This window comes from Triticum urartu, chromosome 1, assembly GCF_003073215.2.
Source record: "Triticum urartu cultivar G1812 chromosome 1, Tu2.1, whole genome shotgun sequence".
NCBI lineage: Eukaryota > Viridiplantae > Streptophyta > Magnoliopsida > Poales > Poaceae > Triticum > Triticum urartu.
Window position 1 is genome coordinate 488,503,959 of NC_053022.1, and position 12,745 is coordinate 488,516,703.

A 12,745-nucleotide genomic window follows, 5' to 3' on the forward strand; every position below is an offset into this window, starting at 1 on the left:
TCCAGATAAATTTCATACAGACATACTATCCACTCGGATGACCATCAAGTCACTCGGACCACAACAACCACTCAGAGCATAGCACTCCACTCGACCAACTCATTCCACTCGGAACACCTGATCTCACTGGGATATGCGAAGACCAACAGTCGACAAGGCACACGAAGCATCATCTTAGTAGCAGGCTGAGTTATGGCATTAACGCCCGCACTTTGTAACATAGGAGGTGAGGGGATGGCGCACTCTATATAAGCCACCCCCACCACTAGACTACACTACTAGGGAAAACCTTATACACAGAATCTTAGCAGCAGCGCAGCATAAAAACAGGCGCTGCTGCTAAGTATTAGCAGCGCTGCTAAGTAGTAGCAGCGCGGCTACGGAAAGCTCGCTACTGGTGCAAACTTAGCAGTAGTGCGTGACGCTTAAACCGCGCTGCTACAAAAATCCACCGACAGTACACAACGACATAAGTTTACCAGTAGTGCGGCGTCAGGGAGCGCGCTGCTGCTAATGCCATAGTAGCAGCGCGCTTTTTGTCACCTCGCTGCTGCTAATTTTGAAATTTTGCACAGGGTTGGCCCGTTTAGCAGTAGCGCGTGACAGGAAAGCGCGCTGTTGCTACGCTCTTAGCAGCAACGTGCTTTCTCTCCCGCGCTACTGCTAAGATGCAGCACCCACCACCTTTTCCACCTCCCCTCCCCATCTCCTCTCCTCCCTTTCCCCTACCTCCCACATCCTCCCTCTCTCACTCTTCTTCTTCCTCAATACTTCTCCCCCCATTACTCTCCCTCTTCTACCTACCTTTCTCTCTCTTCATTACTCCTAGCTATAACTACACCACCTCCATTAATTCATCTCCTTTCTCTTTTTCCTCCCTCCTCCACTAGTTGAAGTTGTCTCCTCCCAAATTAGCTAGCTAGGTAGATGTAGCATTTAGTTAAGTGACCTATTTTCCCCCTAACTAGATCTTTCTTTGTCAAGAAGAGCTTTGTGCACTTTTGACCTCCCTACATCATCATCTCCACCGTGTGCTCGATCTCGAGATAGAGGTGTGATTAATATTTCATGCTTTTGCAAAATGGAAATATATGTTCCTATTTTGTATACACACTTAATTAGCCATTATTATGCATGGGTCCAATGATGTAATATATATATATATGTTCCTATTTTGTATACACACTTAGCCATTATTATGCAAGGGTCCAATGATGTAATATATATGTTCCTATTATGCTGAGGAAAAGAAAAAAGGGAAACTGGTTATAGCAGTAGCGCTTTAGTGAAAAAGAGCTACAGCTAGTCAAGGTAGCAGTAGCGGTTTCTGCAGAAAATCGCTATAGCTGCTCGTAATAGTAGTAGCGCGTTTCGTGTAAACGCGCTACTGCTACGTCCACTTAACCGAAAATTCTCCCTCTCCCTGCTTCATCCCGCCTCTTTTCCCCCAAATCCCCACTCTCTCTTCCCCGGCCCCGTCGCACCGCCGCGCCCGCCCCTGACCTCGGCGTGCTCGCCCCCCCCCCCCCCCCCCCCCCCCCAGGCGCGCTCGCCCCCGGCGCCGGCGCTCGCCCTCGACCCGTCGGCCCTCGCCCCCTCCCAACCTCGGCCGTCGTCGGGCCTGCCTCCTCGCCCTGCACCCTCTGTAAACCACCCCCCTCTCTCTCTGCTAGCTAGGGTTAATTTACTTAGGTTTTAGTTATGTTAATTAGGTTATCTATTTAGTTATGAATTTAGATAGGTTTCAAAATTTGCTGAACTTATATGCAAATTTGAACTGGACATGTGATATGTGGATATGTCATGTTTTGGACATGTCATGTTTTGGACATGTCATGTTTTGGTAAATGATCCGAGTTGCCTATGTTACGCTGGAATGTTGATTCATTTCCGTTCCGGTGAATTTCAGGCGCTCGATATGTCCATTTTTTAGCAAAGGCCATGCCGAAATTTCCCCTGAATAAAGGCATGATTTGTGCTACATAGTTGGCATATCGAGTGCTGGCACATAGATTTATTTTTTATCTCATTTCTCATTTATTCATACTTTTAGAAATAAATGAGGACACTTAATCATAGGAAACATGTCGAACAACGAAGAAACTGGGCCTTCTGACCAAGATGCAGACGAGATGGATTATGAGGGTGAACAAGACTACCTCGACTTTTTGACTGCTAAGCAAGGTTTGCAGGTCCGCCTCGATGATGGTACTAACACCGACACCGACGGCGCCGGCACCAATGGCGGCGCCGAGACCGGTGGGGAAGGTACCATCGGGGAAGATACCAGCGCCGATGCCGGTACCGAAAAGAGGCATAAGAAGCAGAGGATACGAAAACCTAAAAAACTAGGGATTGGACGACTTGTGATCACAAAGATGGCACCTGGAAAGTTTGAGCCGTTAGAGCCGGAAGAACCTCGCAAGTGCTATGGGAACCAAGTAGGATGCATCCTATGGGAATGCGCGAGCATCAATGACGATGACTTAAGGAGTAAAGAACATTTGACGCAGTTGCTCCTAACGAAGTTGCACAAGAGATTCAAGTTCCCCGATCGGGATGATAACATAGAACAACTGTGGGATGATCCGAAGATGAAAAAGATTAACAATCACGCCATGGGGCAGGGGTTAAGGAAGGGTCTAGAAGGTGTGCCCAAGAAAAAGGAGAGAAAGAGATTGGGGAAGATAGATGCCTCCAAACAAGCCAGAGCACATAGCAGCCAAACGATGCATTCTGAAGAGCGTGTACCCGTGAAAGGTGCGGCCATGTTCCATCTCACGGGCGAGCCGATGCTACCGCCGAAACCGCTGGAGGCACTATCAGGGGATCTCAGGAGACTGCATGACCATGTGCTGTCGACTGAGAAAAGCCTACTAGCCTCAAAGGATCCAGGATATCCGACATACGCGGCTCGTGTGCCTGAGGGGAAGTGCTATGTCGAGACACGGCCCGCCGAGGTGTTCTTCCTGCGGTTTGACCATATCTTTGAGATGTTTCTGACAAGGCGGCTCGATTTTACAATTGTCCGCCTTTTTGTGCTACATATGAGCTCTGTCATGAACAGTGAAGAAGTCTCGCAAATCTGTGTGGCGGATCCGTACTACATGCATGAGTCTTTCTTGAGTCTCGGCGACTTTGAGCGTGAAACTGCTAGGGACTACCTCCAAAACTTCATGGTACAGAATAAGGACCGGGAAATTGTCCTCGTGCCTTATCATCCAAAGTAAGTCAGTTTCGAACAACCCTTTCATACATTTCAATCATTCCTTCTCTCTCTATGGGGAATAATTTGAGGTGTCTTTTCCCCGCAGCAACGGGCACGCCGTCCTTATCGTTCTTTATCCGCAAGTCTCCCACGCCGTGTATTTTGACCCTTCCAGTGACTACGAGAAAAAATACTACACCCACATAATGAATATTCTAGATGATGCTCTCCAAGGCTTCAGCTTTAGAGGTGGCCACATGCAGATCAAGAAACAAAGGAACAAGAAGATGGGTTTCGCGCATAAAACTAACTTCTCCTGCATTCAAGTCCCAAAACCAAGCAAGAAGGATGGATAGTACATCCTCCATCTCATGATTCAGTTCAACACGGATCACCAAAAGCTTCGCATGAGAAGCAGAAATGATGATCATATCCACAAGTGGCTAGAATCTCATGGAGAAGCGGATTATAAACTTAGAGATGACTTCTTTCGCATCCAAAGCGACATTGCGACGATCATCATGAAAGAAGTCGTCGATGAGAAGGGGATGTTCCACCACGGCCCTATATCGCGAGCTGACGTCCGAACTCGCATAGGCATGCAACGTCTAGACCTCACGTCGTTCAAGAAGCTAGGGTCCATCCTTGATGATATGGAAGGATGGAACTTCTAGTGATTTATGATGCCGATGATGATGATATGTGTCGGTTGAACTTGTATACTATTTGTAGCGATGCAACTTTGTGATGTCCACGATCCCTACCGAACTTGCGTAACGCTACTCTATTAGTTTCCGTACGATGACCTGCATACCTCTAGTTAATTAATTTGCGTAATGTATGTTGCATCTAGTTGCTAACCCTTTCTTTTTCGGTGTTCTCTAGTATATTTTGTTGCATATATATGATTGTACATCCTCTTCATGAACATGCATCTCTAACAGGTACCTAGTTTCTTGATGGCGAGAAGGAACTGCTATGTCGTGTACAAAGGGAAGGTTCCAGGGGTGTACAACGAGTGGCATGAGTGTCAGGCGCAAGTGAATGGGTTCTCGGACGCCAGCCATAAAGGCTTCAAAAGCAGACAAGAAGGAGAAGCTAGTTACTTGAGGTTCACGCTAGCGCGAGAGAGGACTCGTAACCGCCATCTCATGTACTGCATAGTTCCGCTCTCACTCATAGTGATAGCTCTTCTCGCGTATACCTTTGTTTAGATGGATGACGTTGTAGTTGCAAGTATTCGAGACTTGCATGTATCGCTATTTTCGAGATGATCACAAGATACCACTTTGTGTTGGATGATGATTATGATGAGACTATTTGTATGTATATGCTATGATTACATTTGTGGTCTCGCAGGCATTTGTATGTGTATCATGATGACATTTGTATGTGCTAAAGATTATTCTATAAAGCCTGTTCAAATACAAAACAAATATGCCGAAAAAACAAAAAACTACTAAAATTAGCAGTAGCGAGTGGAGAAAAGTTAGCAGCAGCGCGGTTGTAGCAGTAGCGCGCACAGGGGAAGCGTGCTATAGCTATTAGCAACAGCGAGGTTCCTTTAAGCGCGCTGCTGCAACACTTGTGTAGCTGTAGCGCGGGTGGACCAGCGCTACTGCTATACGTTAGCTGTAGCACCTTATTAGTAGCGCCGGCCCCCGCGCTACTAAAAGGCCGAAAACCCGTGCTGCTGCTAGGCTTTTCCCTAGTAGTGCTAGGGGGCTTTCTTCTTCCATCTCTCTCTTTTTCACCATTAGTCTCAGGACTACAGGGATCCGTTCTCCTCTCATTGTAATCTCCGGATACATACTAAGATAAAACAAAGCCTCTCCGGAGCACGAGACGTAGGTTTGTTATCTCCACTGTGAGGGGCCCGAACTCGCTAAAACCACCGTGTCACCCATATGCATCTCGATACATCATGCTCCTTTATCCTACCCCTCTCTTATTGTCGGAATCATTACCACGACAATCCATGCGACATCTCATTCTGTTATGCCTACCCTGCAAAATATCAATGTGTTGATCATTCCTTCGATCCTTGCCACTACACACGTTGGTTCTTTCATATACAAATATCTTTATCATGGAATTTGTTCCCACCGTTTTCCCCAGAATTAAGTACATAATTTGAGCGCGAGGTTTGATATATAATCAGCATAACAAATCGATTGATAGAATGTTGCAAAATAAGTAGGACTTGGGAAGATATCCATCGGATTTTTTTTTGAAACGCGGTCCCTTAGGGCCCGATTCATTAAATAAGCTCAAAGAGAATTGCCCGGTTAATAAACAGAAAACCGGGCGAAAACCGTTACAGCTGGCCCGCAGAAACAAGGCACACAGGGCGACCTGACAACCCACACAAGAACGCACACACGCCGCCGAGGGGAAGCGTCGAGGCTTGCGCTGGCCGATGCCAAACAGTCAACCACACGCGCCGGCGACCAGGCAGCTCCGACTCTGTCGACGAGCATTGCAGGAGAAGAGCGTTGGGCTTGCGCCGAGCCAGCGCCAGAGCGGCGACTCCTCGAACACGCCGGAAGAGACCGACTACCAAGAACCATCAACAAACCTGACTCCGCCCGAAGCCGCCATCGTTGCCACAAACAAGAAGCCGCGCAACATCTGCATTGCCAGACGGGCACCTGCCGACCACAATGCCGCGAGCGTCCAGCCCATGAAGCATGCAACCGGGATCCGAAGCTCTTCAAGGCGACGCCCCAAAGAGGGAAGCGACGATGTCGACGCCGTCGCCCGACCCAACCGGGCCTTAGGCTTTCACCCGAAGAGCAAGATCCGAGGGCGTAAGGGGATGCCGGACTCCACAACGACGCCTCCAAGGAGGTTAAACGACGTCCACAGACGCCGACGCCGCCGGCCGGCAAGACCAGCCAAGCTTTCGCCCGGATTATCCCCAACACCACCAGCACCCTCACGCACTGCACCTTAGCTGACCCGCCCAATTCTCGCGAAGCCACCGCGCCAGTAGCACCGAAGAGCCACCACACCTCACCTCCCCGCCGGACGAGAAGACGCCGACAGGCCAGATCCGGCCGATTTGGCATCCCACCACTGCTGCGCAACAGGAGCCACCAGAGGCCAGCCTACCACCGGCCCGACCAGGGACCGCGCACCACAAGGCAGGCGGGGGGCCGCGCCCGCCCCGACACGTCAGAAAGGAGCAGTCGGGCCGGAGGCCAGGCGCCCGCCGACGGAGCTATCGCGGCTGCCACCCGCGAAGGCCGCTGCCAGGAGGCACAGGGGCCTGCCGGAGCCGCAGCAGAAGCCCCCGACGGATCCATCGTGCGACGTGGAAAAAGGGGATCGAGCCTTCCCATCCCGAGATCTCGCGGCCTGGCGGGAGGAAAACGCCCCCGCCGCTGCCGTCCGCCGCCAGGGCTTAGCCCGGCGGACTCCTCTGGCGATGGCGAGGGGAAGAAGGAGGGGGGAGGGCGGCCCGGCGGCGCGACCGAGTCTCCGCCCGTGCCGCCTCAGCCGAGACGACGCGGGGGCCTCGTGTGCGTGACTTATTGCTACTTTACGGTTATCCATCGGATTTTGGACTAACCAGACCATTCAAATATAAATTTTTGTTCCTCTTTCCCTTGTGTTCCTATTTGGCTAAGTCCTGGAGTTATTGCCTTTGTCTGGTCAAAGCAAGTGCAGAAACTTCAAAACCATATTGAGTTGGAGACATTGAAAATAAAAGATGGACACACATCAACATCTTACAATCTGACAATGATATATGAGAAACATATATTCAAAGTTGCCTACATACTTTGTCATCACTGAAGGAATTTGAACAACACAGGGAGACCGGTGAATACTGGATGATAAATTATTTACATGCAGCAACGTAGCGTCAAGTTTTCAGATCATGTAATTGATCCAATAGGCGTTCATTCAATTTTCAACATTCGTTGAAAAACTACAGTCTCCTGATTGCTCCCTCTCCGGAAATCACCAATTTCCTTTCTCCCTCCCAACCCTGAAGAAGATAAAGCATGATGATGGTCTTTCTCGTCTCTACCTCAGGCTCCCAGCTGCTTTTGTTACATGTGCACTCTTTATCCAACTCCAATGAATTGTAGGTTCTTGTTGCTTCTTAGAAAAAATGGCTAAACATGAAGGCCACACCTTAATATAGATAATTAAACAGGGGACATGTGGTAATCTCAAAGTCCCTGCAACACACAAACAGTAATGTGAACAAATGTGCAATTAGCTTTGCCTCTGGCTTCACATTAGTGAGTACAAAACCCGACGCCAAAGTTTGTTCTTTTTTTTGGCAAAGGGTATAGTAAGAAAGCATGAACATGTAAAAATAGCACCCACCTGTTGAGCACTTGCACATGTGGACCATCCTGTTGCACCAGCTAAACGCCGGCCGACCAAAACATGGTCAAGCCCCCCTTTGCCGAGCATCCTCTCGATCGTGTACTCGGGAGATCTTCCTATCTGGCTCTCATTCGACACAAGATTGACAGTTTGCCGTATGTGTTTCACTTCAGCTTGGACCAATTCTGTTGTCGCACCAACATCTTGGACTACTGCTGAATATGCAAAGTCTTTCTCCGTACAATATTTACTTCAGCCACATGCTTCAGATTTCCATAGGAAAAAAGGCTCATGTCGGTGTTCTGGGAACGGGGTTCCCTAGATTTGCCTGCCTGCGGCCTGCGGCGTGGCTCGGGTGGGGGCCTAGCACGGCCCGTCTTCATCAGCCCAAGCTCAAGACCCTCGTGAGGGGCCAAGCCTCGCGGGGCGGACGACAGGAAGCTTCCTCAAGAGCGGCCTCATAAGGCTGGCTCGTGAGGAGGCGGAGAGATCAATATGAGGGTACCTCGCGAGGATCCCATGACGCAAGCCATGACGATCAAGGCCAGGCGGGCGCCGGCCTGCACAGGGTCCTTGTTTCCCCTTTGGTGCAAAGGGGGCAAGCACAAGCCAAGGTATCAGGCAAAGGTTACCATTCCGGTGCAACGAGACCAAGACCAGCCGGACGGCCGGACGGAGATCACCGTGGAGCCCAAGACGGCGTCATCACCAGTGCTTTCAGCAGCCGAAGACCACCTTTGGTCAGGATAACTTGTACTAGATGTTCCCCTTCAAAATGGCCAATTGTTGGCGCCCTTCCCGCTCAATTATTCGGGGAGAGGCCTAGGGCCTCTATAAATAGAGCTAGCCTCCACAAGGAGAAGGGGAGGGGTAGCAGCGGCGACATCGAGAAATCTGGTAGAACCCTAGCAGAGAGAAAGAGAACCCAGTAGAGACTAAGTAGAACACACCGCACCAACTCAAGAACACCCCTCGCGAGGCTGTTCTTCCCTTGTGCTGTCCATCATCAACCCCAGAGGCAATCCACCACACCACACACTGGAGTAGGGTATTACACCACAACGGTGGCCCGAACCAGTATAAACCTCGTGTCTCTTGTGTTGTTCATCATTTTCATCTTAGTTCGCACGAGAGGATCGGACGTAGATCGGTAGGGGAGAGATTTCCGTGCGCACCCCAGTGTTCGAACCTCAAGGGTCTGCCAGAACCCGAAATCCGACATTTGGCGCGCCAGGTAGGGGTGCGCCGGAGTCCTTCTTCCTCCGCGTCGTGTTCCGCCGCTTCGCCACCCAGATGTCAAGCAACCCGGCTGCCAACGCCGACCGCTGGGCGGCGTGGCCCGCCCACGCCGTGCCGCCGTCTCAGGGCGACCTCAAGCTTGCGCCTCAGGCAGCTCACGCTCTGCAGGGCGCTGGGGGACGCGGGCGACGCGGCCAGATGCCGCCTGCCCTCACGCCACGGCAGGTGCGGGCCGCAGCAAGGGACTCGAACCACGCCGCTGCTACGGCACCATACACCCGACGGGAGCAGGCGAACTCCAGGGCCGCGCTCACGGTGGCCCGAGAGCTACTACGGTGCCGCTTGCTGGAAGGCGGCCACGACGTGTTGTTGGAGCGAGTGGCCGAGCTCCTGGACGCCGCCACCTCAGGAGCGCCCCCTTTCTGCATCCAGCTGCCGCCCCAGATCCAGGACAGGTCGCACGACGGTATTCTGCGTGCCCACGCGATTTTAGGCGGGCCCCAGGGCCGGTCCAGCGCCAACACCTCTGCCAGCACCGGGCGGCTGATCACGTCGGCCCTTCCCCAGGCCGGCGAAGGGATGCGCGCCGCAGCCTTTGGCCTCGGTGGACCACCGCGTCATCACATACAAGGCGACGCTCCAAGCCAGACTGCATGGCCTACAGGGCGCTACAACGAGGTCCACGAGGTGGTCGCCCCGGAGGCCTATGTACCCCGCATGGTGGATCAAGGGCGCGAGCTGGAAGAAGGTCACGGCTCGTTCCTCGGGCCCGGCTGGGACAAGGAGGCGCCGGAAGCCGAGCTCTTTCAGGAACCCCAAGAGAGCACCGACAATCGCGCCGACAGCAGCAACTATCGGGTACCACTCATCCCTTAGAAGCAAGCTTACGCTAACCATTGGTCGCAGGAGGTGCAGGTCGCCGCAGTGGATGACTGCCCCAACGCTGCAGCCTCTTATCCCTCAGGAGGAGGGTGCAGGTGACTGCAGGAAAGGGGCCGAGATCCGGGCTCACCCTCGCGGCGGTCGGGTCAAGGTGTTCTCAGGAGGTAGGCCCTCCGCCGGAGAGGTGCCCCATGGCCTGCCCCTAGCGGAGGACCCGTGGTCGTCGGGGGAACCGCTGGCGACCGCTCTACCCCATTGGTGTCGTCCTTGGTTTCCGGTTGCCGTCAATGGCGGTAGAGTGAGGTGCAAGGCGGGGCCCTCGTCTGGCGATATGAAGCAAGGCCGGTACCTGTGAAGAAGGCCCAGTGCCTGTGAAGCTCACCGCCCCGTGACACTCTCACGTAATAATGAGTGGGGCTGTACACGCCCCGGAGTCTCAAGAGCGCTGGCCTCAGGCCCTGGGGCTCCCGCCCACGCCCAGTGGCAGCACTTAGCTCCGCGCTGGTGAGAAGACGTCGAAGACTAGACTAGGTGCCGGATGCGGCTTTTTTGCTTTTCTTCTGCCTTCTTGCTTTTTTGCTTCTTCCTTGTCGGCAAGTTTCTTCGGTTGGATTTAAGTTGGATTTGAGTTCGAAACTTGCGTGCATTCAGGGAGGGGGTGTTTAGTCTCGTTCGAGCAATCTCTCGCGCTCTGGTTTTGGCTTTGCGTCAAAGGTTAACATCGGCTACCCACCCTCGCGAGCCCCTCACGAGCCAGGCCAGGCCAGGCACGTTCACAACCAGGACCGTTGTCTCCGCACCCTCTCCGGAGGTCCTCATCACAGGATCCACAAGTTAATCAGAAGACACCGAGGAGCAGCGGCCCCCGCAGGCCCGCTCGGGGCTCGTCGGGGTCGGAAGGTACACAAGTCAGCTGACCCATCACCGGGCCGACAACTACGTTCACACACAACATCACGCTTACCAGAGTACTAAGTGCAAACCTTTACATGAGGGGCTTCCCCTTGCAAAATGCTCTTACATCCTTCAGGGCCAAGCCCGAACTTTCTTTGTGCAGGTTAAGCGGCAGTAACGCGCAGTTAGTCGGACATATCACTCACCGCGTCTTGGGCATCCTCGGAGGCATCACTGGCACCGTCAGCATTCCCGCTGCTGCCGGCGGCATCTCCATCAGCGCCAGGCTCGTCCACAACATCGCCTTCATTGGCGCCCACAACCACGCCGTCGTCATCGGATGCAAAGGCCCTGACGAGGGCGTCCAAGTTGTCCTCCACTCACCGCGTCAGGTCGCCCTGGACGGCAATGGGCACGGGTGCGATGGCAGCGTCGAAGTTGAAGTGGGGGTCCCTATCCTGCAGATGGCTGAAGACGCGGGAGAAGGCATGCCCAAGAAAGCCTCGGCTCCTCTCTTCAACAAGCCAACGGGAGCTCTCGGACCGGTTCTCCAGAAGCGTCACCACATCGGTGAAAAATTCTAGGTTGCCGGCGTAGTTGACCTCGTGCGGCTCCCTAGCAGCAGCCTCGCAGATGTAGCCCAAAGCTATGTTGGCCCTCTCTCAGAGCGTTTGAAGCATGGGGGAGTGCACGTGCTCCAGAACCCGCCGCCGACGGAGCTCGTCCTCACTCCGCTGCGCGACGGCCTCAGCGTCATCAACCCTTTGTTGAAGAAGAAGCAGCTCCGCCTGGGAAGAGGACAGCTTCGCCTGCGCCGCACCAAGGGCGGCTACGGAGGAATCCGCACGCCGCGTCTCTTCAACCAACTTGGCCTTGATGGCCGCTGTCCTGCCCTCAGCCTTGTCCCTGATCAACATCAACCTCGCCTCGTGTTTGCGCTCGAGGACCGAGCGAGCTCCCGCCACACGGGGTCGACCTCTTCCTAGACCCGGGCTTCGCGCGCCGCAACGTCGCCCTCCGCCTGGGCCGCCAGGCGCTCCCTCGTCTCCAACCATTCCAGCTCAAGGCTGCGCTCAGCGGCCTCGAGCGACAGCGCCTCCTCGCGCCTCTGGAGCTCCGCCCGGTCAACGGCGGCCTCCTGCATCGACCCAAGGGCCGCGTGGCGCAGCTCTATTTGCTGCTCCAGGGAGTTGCTCCGGGCTTGGAGCTCCCATACGCGCTCCTCCGCATCCTTGCGTCGTCAGTCTGCCTCCCGAGCCTCCTCGACGGCCCGGGAGCAGGCCTCCCGCGAAGCCGCCAGCGACGCTTCGGCCTTCGCGTTGTCAAGGTCACGTTGATGACATGCGAGGGCAATGGTGACCTTCAGCTTGCGCCTCTCCTCAGCAAGGCGCAGGCCTTCAGCCTCGAGGCACGCATCCTCGGCAGCAAGCACTGCTCCGACCCGGTTCACCACGTCCGCCGCCCCCTGGAGGAACTCTTCACGAAGGGCACAGTGCTCCCGAGCGCGCCTGAGCACATCTTCCACATCACCCTCTTCCGCTGGAGCATGTAGAGGGCCCCGAGGCGGTAAGCCCCCTTTAGGCATGGGGCAGGGGGCTGTCGCCCCAGCCGTCGCCAGATGGACCGCCCTGAGAGTCCGGCCTGGTGTCGATCCACCCACGGAGGAGGAGCCAAGGACAGACCTCAGCCATTCGCCTTCTATGACCAGAGAAGGGGCGTGGGGCATGTTGGGGATCGTAGCAGAAATTTAAAATTTTCTACGCATCACCAAGATCAATCTATGGAGTAATCTAGCAACGAGGGGAAGGAGACTGCATCTACATACCCTTGTAGATCGCTAAGCGAAAGCGTTCAAGTGAACGGGGTTGATGGAGTCGTACTCGTCGTGATCCAAATCACCGATGATCCTAGTGTCGAACGGACGGCACCTCTGCGTTCAACACACGTACAACCTGGTGACGTCTCCTACGCCTTGATCCAGCAAGGGGAGAAGGAGAGGTTGGGGAAGACTCCATCCAGCAGCAGCACGACGGCATGGTGGTGAAGGAGGAGCGTGGTAATCCTGCAGGGCTTCGCCAAGCACCGTAGGAGAAGAGGAGGACTTGGGAGAGGGGGAGGGCTGCGCCAGAACTTTGGTGCGGCTGCCCTCGCAACCCCCACATATATATAGGGGCA